Below are 14,521 nucleotides of genomic sequence, written 5' to 3'. Positions count from 1 at the left end.
GGCATTATCTGTTGGTTATATGATGAACAGCTAAAAGTGTTCGTGGTGAAAAGATATGATGGGATCCAATACTTTAAGAGGACGTTGAGATCTCTAAATACCTTACCTGAGTGTGAGGTAAAGGATTTGGCCAGATTGGGGTTGATTAATAGAAGTGATGATAATATGGCCAGAGTTATTGGGAAGATCGTGTGGAAAGAAAGTATTAAAGAAAAGAAGTTTGAGTTATTAAAGCCACAGAAAGGAAAGCTAGTGGAAGATAAGGAAAGAGGAATGAGAGCAGATGGCAAGCCATGGATGGTGATGAAGTACAAATCGATCCGATGCATTAAGGAGGTTCCAATGAAGACTATGCCTCAAGATGTGTTGAAGAATCTTAAGTGGTGGTATGTGGATTGCCAGACTGCTGAAGCCGTGATGGAAGACGAAGATGAACAAGAAGTGCTAAGAGTGTATGATCCGATGCATCTTGTTAATTTATCGAAAGCTGATCTGCAGGTGTTAAATGAAAAGAAGATATTTTATATTCCTGCTTGGAAAGACGAAGCAAGGAAATATCAGCGAGTAGTCACAGTATGCGTGAGAGAAGGAGTACATGCATGAAGACAAAGAGATTGAAGATTACAAGACAAGTGCTTAAAGATAAAGATATGAAGCTACTGCCAAGGGGGAGTCTGTTGGTGCATAATGTCAGTAGTTCATAGTCTAGTGTCTGTAATCGAGTCTGTAATGTTAATTATGTATTTATTGTGTTAGGCGAAGTTACTGACAAGTTCGCTTATCAGGCGAACTTGTTAGACAAGCGAAGTTAGCAACAACTTCGCCTGAACATATCAGGCGAAGTTGTCGTGTATTTATATGCCAGGTCACGGATTGTTTAGGGTTGGTTAAGTTATCGTATACAGACGTGTGTGAGTCGAGAGACGTGAGAACCAGAGAGTATTGAGTCTGTATTCAGTGATTATATCATGTGTTCGGTTATAATATAACGTGTGTTCGTTTATTCGTATCGTGTGTTTGTTTGATTCGTGTTCTACGCTCGTAACGACCTACGCAGGGATTCCGCACATGTGTAGATCGAGATATCCTGTGCAGATCCATCCAGGGAACCTACAATTAATGATGATTTCCGTTTTCCAATCCATAAATATCATGATCGGTGATAGCCGATTAAGTTCCTCCAATCTTGTTGAGGTGTTTCCATCTCGTCTTCTCAATTCCGATCTTCTAGCAAGCAGCGAACGGCAAAAAAGAAAAAAAACCCTAAAACCTAATATAATTTGGGGGGGGGGGCTCTATATTTTTGAAAGCTAAAGCCCTAACTTGGCCCAAGATACCTATTGGGCCGCCTTGTTATAATTTAAGTGGGGTTTAAATTTTAAAGTTTAATTGAAATATTGAAATTGGATTACTTTTGTAATTCAAATGAGGTTTAGACTGCTAGAGGTTAATTGAAGCTGAATCAGATCCACATAAACTTACATACATTTGCATAGTTACTATTTCAAGGCCATATTTGATATTTCTTTTTCAAAAAATTGAATTGAAGTAAAAGGTCAACTTTTAGGTTGAATCGGTCAATTGTTACTGTGTGGTAGCCTAAAAAATCAAAGATGCGTTGTATAGGTGAGTTTTTAACATTGACATAAATGCCACCAAATTTAGGGATCTAAATGGGTTTGAGTTAGCGTCGAGTTAAAAAAAACTTAGCTGATAAAAGCCTTCTAAGCAGAGGTTGACATGAAGGTGACAAAAGAATGAAACGGGCCAATGGCATCTGAGTAACATGGGATAGGAACTCTATTGTTGGATAGGGACTTTTTTTAGTCTTAACATGGGTTATAAAACAATTTTGGTGTTTACTTAAAATCATTTTGTGACAACTCATGTTATATTGCGCGGGTTAGTTTTCCTTATGTAATTGTTGGATGTTTCTGGAAATGTTTACGGTTTTCTTTCTTTGTCACTCACCTGCGTAACGTGCGGATACTAAATACTAGTTCTGATTACAATCTCAAGGAATTTAGTACACCAAACAACCTGTACGAAAAAAAATTAAAAATAACAATATCAAACTTTTAAATTTAACACTTTAATTATTATTTTTTGAAATCTAAATACAAATGCTTTCAAATCTTGCAAGGACTTAACTTATCAACTCATTTATTAAATAGGTTATATATTTAGGTTATAGACCATTTATTAAAGAATTCATGTTTTAACGGCTTGCTTAATAGTTGTTTTAACGGACCTAAAACCTATTTATATTTAAGTTTTATCATGTTTCACATCGTGTGGTCATAATGTTCTTTATAATTATAGATGTCTGATTTAACTTTAATTATATGTTAATTCTGGAGTTTGGTTTCTCTCATCTCTCAAATTTGCACCAAAATCTAACGAGACTCACAAGTTTATTCTTGGAATCAAAATGATTATATGTCAATTCTAGAATTTGGCTCTTGTTTTTTATGTTTTTGATGATTACGGTGATGATGTTAATGCTACTAGTGAATAGTGATGGGGTTCATGTTCGTAATGTTTTAAAAAACCTTTATTAAACCATTTTTTTATTTTCGTCGATTTCATTAACGTTTTCGAGCACTAGTTAAAAAACCTTTTTGAAAACTTTTTATTTGTAACGGTTCTCACAAAAAATTTTTACTCGATCAATAAGGGGGTGTCATATTGAAAATAAAGAGTTTTTTATTTATTTATGAAGATTTACTAAATTAAAAAACAAAAAAATATAATGAAAAGGAATTATTTTGATTTGTTGAGAGCCTACCATTTCTCTTTCTCTCCCCTTCCTCACCTCGAGTTCACTAACCCCCTTTCTCTCTCTCACCCCTCCCTCATTTTGAGTTAACTGACCTAATTTCTTCATGGAGATTTATGAAGCATGCATTGGTGGCGGTGTACCTGAACGGGTTTAACCTACCCGAATCAAAGCCGAATTGCACCCCTATCACCCTAAGGCCACTAGAGTCCCTTTTGTATTGAAATTTTCCTTGACACACACACAGTGGCGGAGCCGCCCTATGTTACCGGGTTCCCGAAGCTGGTCTTTTTTCGGTTTTATATATAACCTATAGTATCGAGCCATTAAGCGAACCCATTCTTTTTCGACGAGTGAACCTAGTATCTTTCTAAAAAAAGTATTCGAACCCATTAGTTATGAAATTTTAGTTAAAATTTTTAGTAATGAATATATTTTTTATAAAAAATAAAAAAAAATTTAGAAAATACTAACAGACATTATAAATGGGACAATAATAACCCATATATAGATTATACAAAAAGATCTAAATTATTCATAAAATTGTCCAGTAAACCCAACCCAATTAGAATTCTTAAACATAATACCTAAGTGAAATTAAATAAAAAAGCAAAAACAACATTCATCGCCTCAGCGGCCGATAAAAATAAGTTTCCATTGACCAAACGACCATCGCCTCGTCGCCTTTACCAGTTCGCCTCAAGGCTTCAATCATCGCCTTACCTGCCTCACTTCAACCAGATGATAGTGGTCGGTTGACTGACTCTTTCTTTGATGAGCCTTCAATCGATCTAGACCTCAAGATGAATCTTTCTTTGATTTTTACGTAATTAGATGGGTGACGACTATATATATATATATATATATATAATGTGTGTATTTGTTATATTGAAAATGAGTTCTTTTTTGAGTCGGATTGAAGATGCTGTGAATCGTTTCCAAAGCATGAATATGCGTAGAAAACAATTATAATATGTAATATTTTTTTTTATTAAATATGACTTTGGATCCGACCTGTTGGGGCCCAAAAACTTTGAAGCCAGAAAAAAATCAAGCACCAAAAAATGCCGAATCCACAGAAAAAAGTTTCTGGCTTCACTACTGCACTACATGTACTATAGACACTTTGTCAAATGTAGTCATAACTAAACTAATCGATATCTAATGCATTGTAGTGCATTTTCAAATGCAGTGTGCGTATGGCTACGTAATATAGTGCATGCAAAACTAAGATTGTGTAAGTATTAGTTAGCTTATATAAAGTGTAGGCGAAACAATAAAATATAGATTTGTCTCGATATATTATAGGGTTCACATAATAGGACATAATCCTAATAATTTTAAGTGTCACAAATATTATAATAGGACATTCATAAATTAATTAGTAGATTTTCTTGATATTTTATAGGGTTCACATAATATAAATAATAATTTTATGTGTCACAAATACTATAATAGGGCATTCATAAATTAATTATGAAATTTCAAAAGTTACACCTAGTTATAAGGAGACATTCATAAATTAATTGTGAAATTCCAAAGACCACCTAAATTATAAGATTTGTTGGTACAAAGTATCAGACATGACAAGGACCAGCCCAAATATTTTAATGGCCTAAGCAAGAAAGATAATTGTAGGCCTTTTTCAAAAAATTGTATACATTCATTTATTTATTTATTTATTTTTGTTTTCCAAATTTATGATTGGTTGCCTTTTTCGTACATAAAACTATAAAATCTAGAACTGAATATAATTTTTAAAATGAGTGTGGTATGTTATATATGTGTTGTGAAGAAAATAAGAAACAAATTAAAAATAACAGCTCAATGATATATTCAAACACTACTGATGGGAAATAGAAATGAGAAAAAAAAGTGCCACATAAAAGAATTGAACACTGGTGGGAAATAGAAATGAGAAAAAAAGTGCCAGATAAAAGAATCGAACAGTGGTAGGAAATAGAAATGAGAAAAAAAAAAGTGTCACATAAAAGAATCAAACACTGGTGTGAAAGGAGGAGGAGATTAAACAGAAGTGTTTTAACCACTAAATCAATGGATCAAATTACTTAATAACTCAATTATATACCTTTTATTATATGTTTTTCTCTACACATAAATATATAAATTCTTCAAGGGGTTACTCTATTGAATAGTAACAAAGTTTTGAAAAATGGCTACTCTATTGAAGAGTAACAAAATTTTGAAATTTTTTTAATCAGGTCACTCATAAAATATTTTATTCTAGTCAGGTAACTAAAGTTTATTTTTTATTTCAGTCCTAGATATTATGTTTGTTTATTTATTTTTAAATATATTAATATTGCATAATCTTTTTTAAAAAATTGAAAAAAATAGTAAAAGTTGAGAAAAATAATTTTAAATTACGAAAAATTGCAAAAAAAAAAACGAAAGAACAGAAAAACTGAAAAATTGCAAAAAGAATACGAAAAATCATGAAATATCACAATATAATGAATATGTTCATATTTTTTTTTGTTTTTCTGTATTGAAGCAATTAATAATTCTAATATTAAATATTTTAATATCACATAATTAAAAAATTGGTGGTTTCTTATGAAAAAACCGTAACATAAATTCTTTTACCTTTTCTTTTGCCATTTCTCGCATTTTAAAAATTATTTTTCTCAATTTTAAAAAAAATATTTTGCAATGTCAAACTATTTAAAAATTAAAAAGAAAACTAGATAACCTACCATCCATGTAAAATATCTAGGATTGGAACAAAAAAGAAATTTTAGTGACCTAATTTGAACAAAATATTTTATAAGTGACTTAACTGAAACAATTTCAAAACTTGATTACAATTATATAAAGTAACATCATTCTTAAATAGGATGTCTTATTTTATTTTTAATGCCTAAATCCCTAGCTTCACTTTCTATAATTATTGGCCGCCCTGATCATGGCTTGTATCATGGTTCAGAGTTCCTTAAAATATCAGCAACCTTGAGTTACACTTACACCTCTCAAACAAATTGGTCATACATAGTATCTTTCTAGTCACGCTATGATATATTTGGAGATCGAGCTGAATGTAATATTGGTTTAACAATCAAGTGGCTTCCATCTCTTTGATAACGAAAGGTTAAAAGCTACAGCATGTTATGACAACTAAATTGGGCCACCGGCAGTGAAAAAGTGTTAGAGTAATGATGTAAATCAAAAGAGTGCTTTGGTGTCTATTTCTCCAACATGCATGAAATAAGTGATCTTCAATCTAACACGTGTTCTCAGAACTACATTCTTTTGTCAATTTAACTTGTCAAAGAGAAGGCACAAATATAAATACAAAAGAAAGCCATCAAATTCCTTTCGGTCTAAATCTAGTCTAGAAAACACAACTTAAATTATATGTATTATGATTCCTTAATCATCGTGATATGATTGAAAGGCATTAAGTTAATGCTCTTTAAAGGTATTTCGTCACATAAGCACCTATAATGAATTATTCATGTTCCTTAACGTTCATTTAATCATTGCTATTTTAAGCGACATATGACAACATTAAAGAAATGCTTAATTATGCACCTTCACGTCCCGGTAATACTCGGGGGCTGGTGTAGGGCTTTACCCTCCCCTATACAATGCCCATTTAATGCCTGTTACGCATAGGCTAATATATATAATTAACGAATACTTATTAAATTACCTATATCTAACATTTTATGTTTTGTTTAAAAAAATAATATTATAATATTGTTTAAAAATGCTGACTATGATAAAATGTAAGGCGACTTACGGATCTATGAGAATAATAAAGCCAGCGCGCGAGGCGACTTACGGATCTATGAGAATAATAAAGCCTGCGCGCGAGGCGACTTACGAGCTATGAGAATAATAAAGCCTGCGCGCGGGGCGACTTACGAGCTGTAAAAATAACGAAGCTTGCGCGCGAGGCGACTTACGAGCTGCGAGAATAATAAAAGCCTGCGCGCGAGGCGACTTACGGATCTATGAGAATAATAAAGCCTGTGCGCGGGGCGACTTACGAGCTGTAAAAATAACGAAGCTTGCGCGCGAGGCGACTTACGAGCTATAATATGATGATAATGACTGGCCCACAAGGGCCTCTCCTGCGCAGGATGACTATCCCGGCTTGTCTTCAAAATAATAATGAAGGCACAAATGGCCAGATAATAATAATGATGTCATAGGTGCTTGTGCGGCTCGTAGTCAAGTCTTTAAGCTTGGCGCGTGGCCTATGGGTTTATGAGGATTCCCAACCTTTAAGTTTGGCATGTAGCCATGTGGGATATTATGAGGATTCCCAACCTTTAAGTATGGCGCGTAGCCATGTGGGATATTATGAGGATTCCCAACCTTTAAGTATGGCGCGTAGCCTATGGGTTTATGAGGATTCCCAACCTTTAAGTATGGCGCGTAGCCACGTGGGATATTATGAGGATCCCCAACCTTTAAGAATGGCGCGTAGCCATGTGGGATATTATGAGGATTCCCAACCTTTAAGTATGGTGCGTAGCCATATGGGATATTATGAGGATTCCCAACCTTTAAGTATGGCGTGTAGCCATATGGGATATTATGAGGATTCCCAACCTTTAAGTATGGCGCGTAGCCATATGGGATATTATGAGGATTCCCAACCTTTAAGTATGGCGTGTAGCCATATGGGATATTATGAGGATTCCCAACCTTTAAGTATGGCGCGTAGCGGGATATTATGAGGATTCCCAACCTTTAAGTATGGCGCGCAGCCATATGAGTACAATCATGGTTGTTATTATCCTGATCTGGATTACTGTTCATTTGTTGTGTCGCTTACGCGCGGCCTGCGCAAGGTCTCCTTTATTCTCACGCGCAGATGTGGTGCGTGAGCGTGCATTGATGCGTGAGCATCTGATATGCATGAGCATACGTGAAGCCCAATAACATATGTGATGCATGAGCACATGAGATGCGTGAGCATGTGTGGTATGCGTGAGCAGGCGTAATGCGTGAGCATATACGCGAGAGCATGCGTAATGCGTGAGCATATGTGATGCGTGAGCATGCGCGATGCGTGGAGTAATCGCCGGGATCGCGCACGCGACCCGCTGTGGCGTGAAGTAATCGCCGGGAGCGCGCACGCAACCCACTGTGGCGTAGAGTCATCGCCGGGAGCGCGCATGCGACCCGCTGTGGCGTAGAGTAATCGCCGGGAGCGCGCATGCGGCCCGCTGTGGCGCGCATGATCTAGAGATTTTGAGTATCCACATCAGGTAGGTTTTATGTAAAACCAAAAGATCTGATAGGATTTATAGATCCATGAATATGAAGTGTGACTGTTGTTCAAACGAACCCAGATCTGAAAAAATCGTAACTAGATTTGGTATATTTCACTTAGAAAAAACACAGATCTAAGGGCTTTCCCCAAAAGTTCGGTGGTATTTCTTCCTGTGTATTTCTAGATCCGGAAGTATTTTTTAGATCTAAGGATTTTTGGATTTCCATAGAACATATCTGAAAGAAGAAACCGTAGACCCGAGATATTGATGAACAGATCGGAGGGCCGAGATGAGAAGCGAAGAGTGGTTCATTGCCGTCCCACGGATGGCGCCAATGTCGAAGCACGAGATGAATCTGACCTGATCCATGACGATCTTTCCACGGATTTCGAGATGAACGAACCACGTTTTGATCTTCTTCTCCGGCTGCTTGGGATCTGCAATGGCTTTTTGGGGGTGTGGAGGTGACCGCTAAGAAATCTCGAGGATCTCTTGTTTACAGACACAAAAATATGGTGGTGGCTCTTATTGAGAATGACCAACCCCTAATAAGGAGGTGGAGACCTCCTTATATAGGGAGCCTCATGGCCACTATCATGGTACCCTAATGGGCCTAGCCCAGTTAGGGTTACCTGGACAAAACCCCCTCAGCCCAATAACATTGTATTAGTCCATATAATAAAATAAGCCAAACATAATAAATTTAGGGTCGTAAAACCGGGTTTGGTACCATACCCCTACACTTGAGTTACACCTCTCAAACAAATTGGTCATACATAGTATCTTTCTCGTCACGCTATGATATATTTGGAGATCGAGCTGAATGTAATATTGGTTTAACAATCAAGTGGCTTCCATCTCTTTGATAACGAAAGGTTAAAAGCTACAACATGTTATGACAACTAAATTGGGCCACCGGCAGTGAAAAAGTGTCGAGTAATGATGTAAATCAAAAGAGTGCTTTGGTGTCTATTTCTCCAACATGCATGAAATAAGTGATCTTCAATCTAACACGTGTTCTCAGAGCTACATTCTTTTGTCAATTTAACTTGTCAAAGAGAAGGCACAAATATAAATACAAAAGAAAGCCATCAAATTCCTTTCGGTCTAAATCTAGTCTAGAAAACACAACTTAAATTATATGTATTATGATTCCTTAATCATCGTGATATGATTGAAAGGCATTAAGTTAATGCTCTTTAAAGGTATTTCGTCACATAAGCACCTATAATGAATTATTCATGTTCCTTAACGTTTATTTAATCATTGCTATTTTAAGCGACATATGACAACATTAAAGAAATGCTTAATTATGCACCTTCACGTCCCGGTAATACTCGGGGGCTGGTGTAGGGCTTTACCCTCCCCTATACAATGCCCATTTAATGCCTGTTACGCATAGGCTAATATATATAATTAACGAATACTTATTAAATTACCTATATCTAACATTTTATGTTTTGTTTAAAAAAATAATATTATAATATTGTTTAAAAATGCTGACTATGATAAAATGTAAGGAGTTAGAGCATATTATGCAACGAATTAGATAAAACATGATGAATAAAAGTTTGCTAACGCTCCTGTTTAACAGGATTCCTTTCAAATAGATTCTGTGTCTAGTCATGTTTTGTTAATCACACTGAACAACAGGAGTACTTTTTTACATTGACCCGTGAGTTTACACAGTGATGTTGTGTTTTCTGTATTAAATCTTATGATGCAGTTTCGGAAGCGATCAATGGCTTGAGAGACTCATGATTAATCAAAAGACGATAAATTGAACCGAAGTTCCAAGAACAATGTTCTTATAATAATAAACTTAATTAAAAACTTAGAAACTAAACAACCAGGATCCCTACTTATGCTAAACAAGGAAACAATAAACTAGGAAATGAGATAAACGTAAATAATAAAAGATATTAAAAATCAAAATTCACATATGGAGATAATTCTGTGTCATACTCCCCGTCTTCGAAAAAACTCTTCCTCGAGTTTTGCTTTAGGATCACATAGCCACCTGGATCGAAAGGAACATCAACGCGCTCCTTATTTATTAACTTCATCACATGCCCCAACAATTCAACTTTGCAAAACGCCTTGCGCGACTCCTAATTTGAACAAAATATTTTATAAGTGACTTAACTGAAACAATTTCAAAACTTGATTACAATTATATAAAGTAACATCATTCTTAAATAGGAGGTCTTATTTTATTTTTAATGCCTAAATCCCTAGCTTCACTTTCTATAATTATTGGCCGCCCTGATCATGGCTTGTATCATGGTTCAGAGTTCCTTAAAATATCAGCAACCTTGATGTCGAAGCACGAGATGAATCTGACCTGATCCATGACGATGTTTCCACGGATTTCGAGATGAACGAACCACGTTTTGATCTTCTTCTGCTGCTTGGGATCTGCAATGGCTTTTTGGGGGTGTGGAGGTGACCGCTAAGAAATCTCGAGGATCTCTTGTTTACAGACACACAAATATGGTGGTGGCTCTTATTGAGAATGACCAACCCCTAATAAGGAGGTGGAGACCTCCTTATATAGGGAGCCTCATGGCCACCATCATGGTACCCTAATGGGCCTAGCCCAGAGGGTTACCTCCACAAAACCCCCTCAGCCCAATAACATTGTATTAGTCCATATAATAAAATAAGCCAAACATAATAAATTTAGGGTCGTAAAACCGGGTTTGGTACCATACCCCTACAAGCCCCCCAATTCCAGCGTTGCTCCTAGGTGCGCAAGCGTTTAGGTGGAGCGCTGGACTTTATGAGGTGTGTTAGGACATGAGGCGGTTCTTTCCCTTTTCTTCGGCCTTATCTTTATTGTCTTTGAGTTTTGGGAGGTTTTCCTCATGATGGTGACGAGCTGTAAAAATAATGAAGCTTGCGCGCGAGGCGACTTACGAGCTATAGAATAATAAAGCTTGCGCGCGAGGCGACTTACGAGTTATAGAATAATAAAGCCTGAGCGCGAGGCGACTTACGGGTCTGTGAGAATAATAAAGCCTGCGCGTGAGGCGACTTACGGGCTATGAGAATAATAAAGCCTGCGCGCGGGGCGACTTACGAGCTGTAAAAATAACGAAGCTTGCGCGCGAGGCGACTTACGAGCTGCGAGAATAATAAAAGCCAGCGCGCGAGGCGACTTACGGATCTATGAGAATAATAAAGCCTGCGCGCGAGGCGACTTACGAGCTATGAGAATAATAAAGCCTGCGCGCGGGGCGACTTACGAGCTGTAAAAATAACGAAGCTTGCGCGCGAGGCGACTTACGAGCTGCGAGAATAATAAAAGCCTGCGCGCGAGGCGACTTACGGATCTATGAGAATAATAAAGCTTGTGCGCGGGGCGACTTACGGGCTGTAAAAATAACGAAGCTTGCGCGCGAGGCGACTTACGAGCTATAATATGATGATAATGACTGGCCCACAAGGGCCTCTCCAGCGCAGGATGACTATCCCGGCTTGTCTTCAAAATAATAATGAAGGCACAAATGGCCAGATAATAATAATGATGTCATAGGTGCTTGTGCGGCTCGTAGTCAAGTCTTTAAGCTTGGCGCGTGGCCTATGGGTTTATGAGGATTCCCAACCTTTAAGTTTGGCATGTAGCCATGTGGGATATTATGAGGATTCCCTACCTTTAAGTATGGCGCGTAGCCATGTGGGATATTATGAGGATTCCCAACCTTTAAGTATGGCGCGTAGCCTATGGGTTTATGAGGATTCCCAACCTTTAAGTATGGCGCGTAGCCACGTGGGATATTATGAGGATCCCCAACCTTTAAGTATGGCGCGTAGCCATGTGGGATATTATGAGGATTCCCAACCTTTAAGTATGGTGCGTAGCCATATGGGATATTATGAGGATTCCCAACCTTTAAGTATGGTGCGTAGCCATATGGGATATTATGAGGATTCCCAACCTTTAAGTATGGCGCGTAGCCATATGGGATATTATGAGGATTCCCAACCTTTAAGTATGGCGCGTAGCCATATGGGATATTATGAGGATTCCCAACCTTTAAGTATGGCGCGCAGCCATATGAGTACAATCATGGTTGTTCTTATCCTGATCTGGATTACTGTTCATTTGTTGTGTCGCTTACGCGCGGCCTGCGCAAGGTCTCCTTTATTCTCACGCGCAGATGTGGTGCGTGAGCGTGCATTGATGCGTGAGCATCTGATATGCATGAGCATACGTGAAGCCCAATAACATATGTGATGCATGAGCACATGAGATGCGTGAGCATGTGTGGTAGGCGTGAGCATGCGTAATGCGTGAGCATATGTGATACGCGAGAGCATGCGTAATGCGTGAGCATATGTGATGCGTGAGCATACGTGGTATGCGTGAGCATGCGCGATGCGTGGAGTAATCGCCGGGATCGCGCACGCGACCCGCTGTGGCGTGAAGTAATCGCCGGGAGCGCGCACGCGACCCACTGTGGCGTAGAGTCATCGCCGGGAGCGCGCATGCGACCCGCTGTGGCGTAGAGTAATCGCCGGGAGCGCGCATGCGGCCCGCTGTGGCGCGCATGATCTAGAGATTTTGAGTATCCACATCAGGTAGGTTTTATGTAAAACCAAAAGATCTGATAGGATTTATAGATCCATGAATATGAAGTGTGACTGTTGTTCAAACGAACCCAGATCTGAAAAAATCGTAACTAGATTTGGTATATTTCACTTAGAAAAAACACAGATCTAAGGGCTTTCCCCAAAAGTTCGGTGGTATTTCTTCCTGTGTATTTCTAGATCCGGAAGTATTTTTTAGATCTAAGGATTTTTGGATTTCCATAGAACATATCTGAAAGAAGAAACCGTAGACCCGAGATATTGATGAACAGATCGGAGGGCCGAGATGAGAAGCGAATAGTGGTTCATTGCCGTCCCACGGATGGCGCCAATGTCGAAGCACGAGATGAATCTGACCTGATCCATGACGATGTTTCCACGGATTTCGAGATGAACGAACCACGTTTTGATCTTCTTCTCCGGCTACTTGGGATCTGCAATGGCTTTTTGGGGGTGTGGAGGTGACCGCTAAGAAATCTCGAGGATCTCTTGTTTACAGACACAAAAATATGGTGGTGGCTCTTATTGAGAATGACCAACCCCTAATAAGGAGGTGGAGACCTCCTTATATAGGGAGCCTCATGGCCACCATCATGGTACCCTAATGGGCCTAGCCCAGTTAGGGTTACCTGGACAAAACCCCCTCAGCCCAATAACATTGTATTAGTCCATATAATAAAATAAGCCAAACATAATAAATTTAGGGTCGTAAAACCGGGTTTGGTACCATACCCCTACACTTGAGTTACACCTCTCAAACAAATTGGTCATACATAGTATCTTTCTCGTCACGCTATGATATATTTGGAGATCGAGCTGAATGTAATATTGGTTTAACAATCAAGTGGCTTCCATCTCTTTGATAACGAAAGGTTAAAAGCTACAACATGTTATGACAACTAAATTGGGCCACCGGCAGTGAAAAAGTGTCGAGTAATGATGTAAATCAAAAGAGTGCTTTGGTGTCTATTTCTCCAACATGCATGAAATAAGTGATCTTCAATCTAACACGTGTTCTCAGAGCTACATTCTTTTGTCAATTTAACTTGTCAAAGAGAAGGCACAAATATAAATACAAAAGAAAGCCATCAAATTCCTTTCGGTCTAAATCTAGTCTAGAAAACACAACTTAAATTATATGTATTATGATTCCTTAATCATCGTGATATGATTGAAAGGCATTAAGTTAATGCTCTTTAAAGGTATTTCGTCACATAAGCACCTATAATGAATTATTCATGTTCCTTAACGTTTATTTAATCATTGCTATTTTAAGCGACATATGACAACATTAAAGAAATGCTTAATTATGCACCTTCACGTCCCGGTAATACTCGGGGGCTGGTGTAGGGCTTTACCCTCCCCTATACAATGCCCATTTAATGCCTGTTACGCATAGGCTAATATATATAATTAACGAATACTTATTAAATTACCTATATCTAACATTTTATGTTTTGTTTAAAAAAATAATATTATAATATTGTTTAAAAATGCTGACTATGATAAAATGTAAGGAGTTAGAGCATATTATGCAACGAATTAGATAAAACATGATGAATAAAAGTTTGCTAACGCTGCTGTTTAACAGGATTCCTTTAAAATAGATTCTGTGTCTAGTCATGTTTTGTTAATCACACTGAACAACAGGAGTACTTTTTTACATTGACCCGTGAGTTTACACAGTGATGTTGTGTTTTCTGTATTAAATCTTATGATGCAGTTTCGGAAGCGATCAATGGCTTGAGAGACTCATGATTAATCAAAAGACGATAAATTGAACCGAAGTTCCAAGAACAATGTTCTTATAATAATAAACTTAATTAAAAACTTAGAAACTAAACAACCAGGATCCCTACTTATGCTAAACAAGGAAACAATAAACTAGGAAATGAGATAA

The sequence above is a fragment of the Bidens hawaiensis genome, unplaced genomic scaffold, assembly GCF_021521415.1.
Source record: "Bidens hawaiensis isolate Kalapana, Puna unplaced genomic scaffold, B.hawaiensis_p1.1 tig00007857_1, whole genome shotgun sequence".
Taxonomy (NCBI): Eukaryota; Viridiplantae; Streptophyta; class Magnoliopsida; order Asterales; family Asteraceae; genus Bidens; species Bidens hawaiensis.
Note: the sequence above shows the minus strand (reverse complement) of the source record.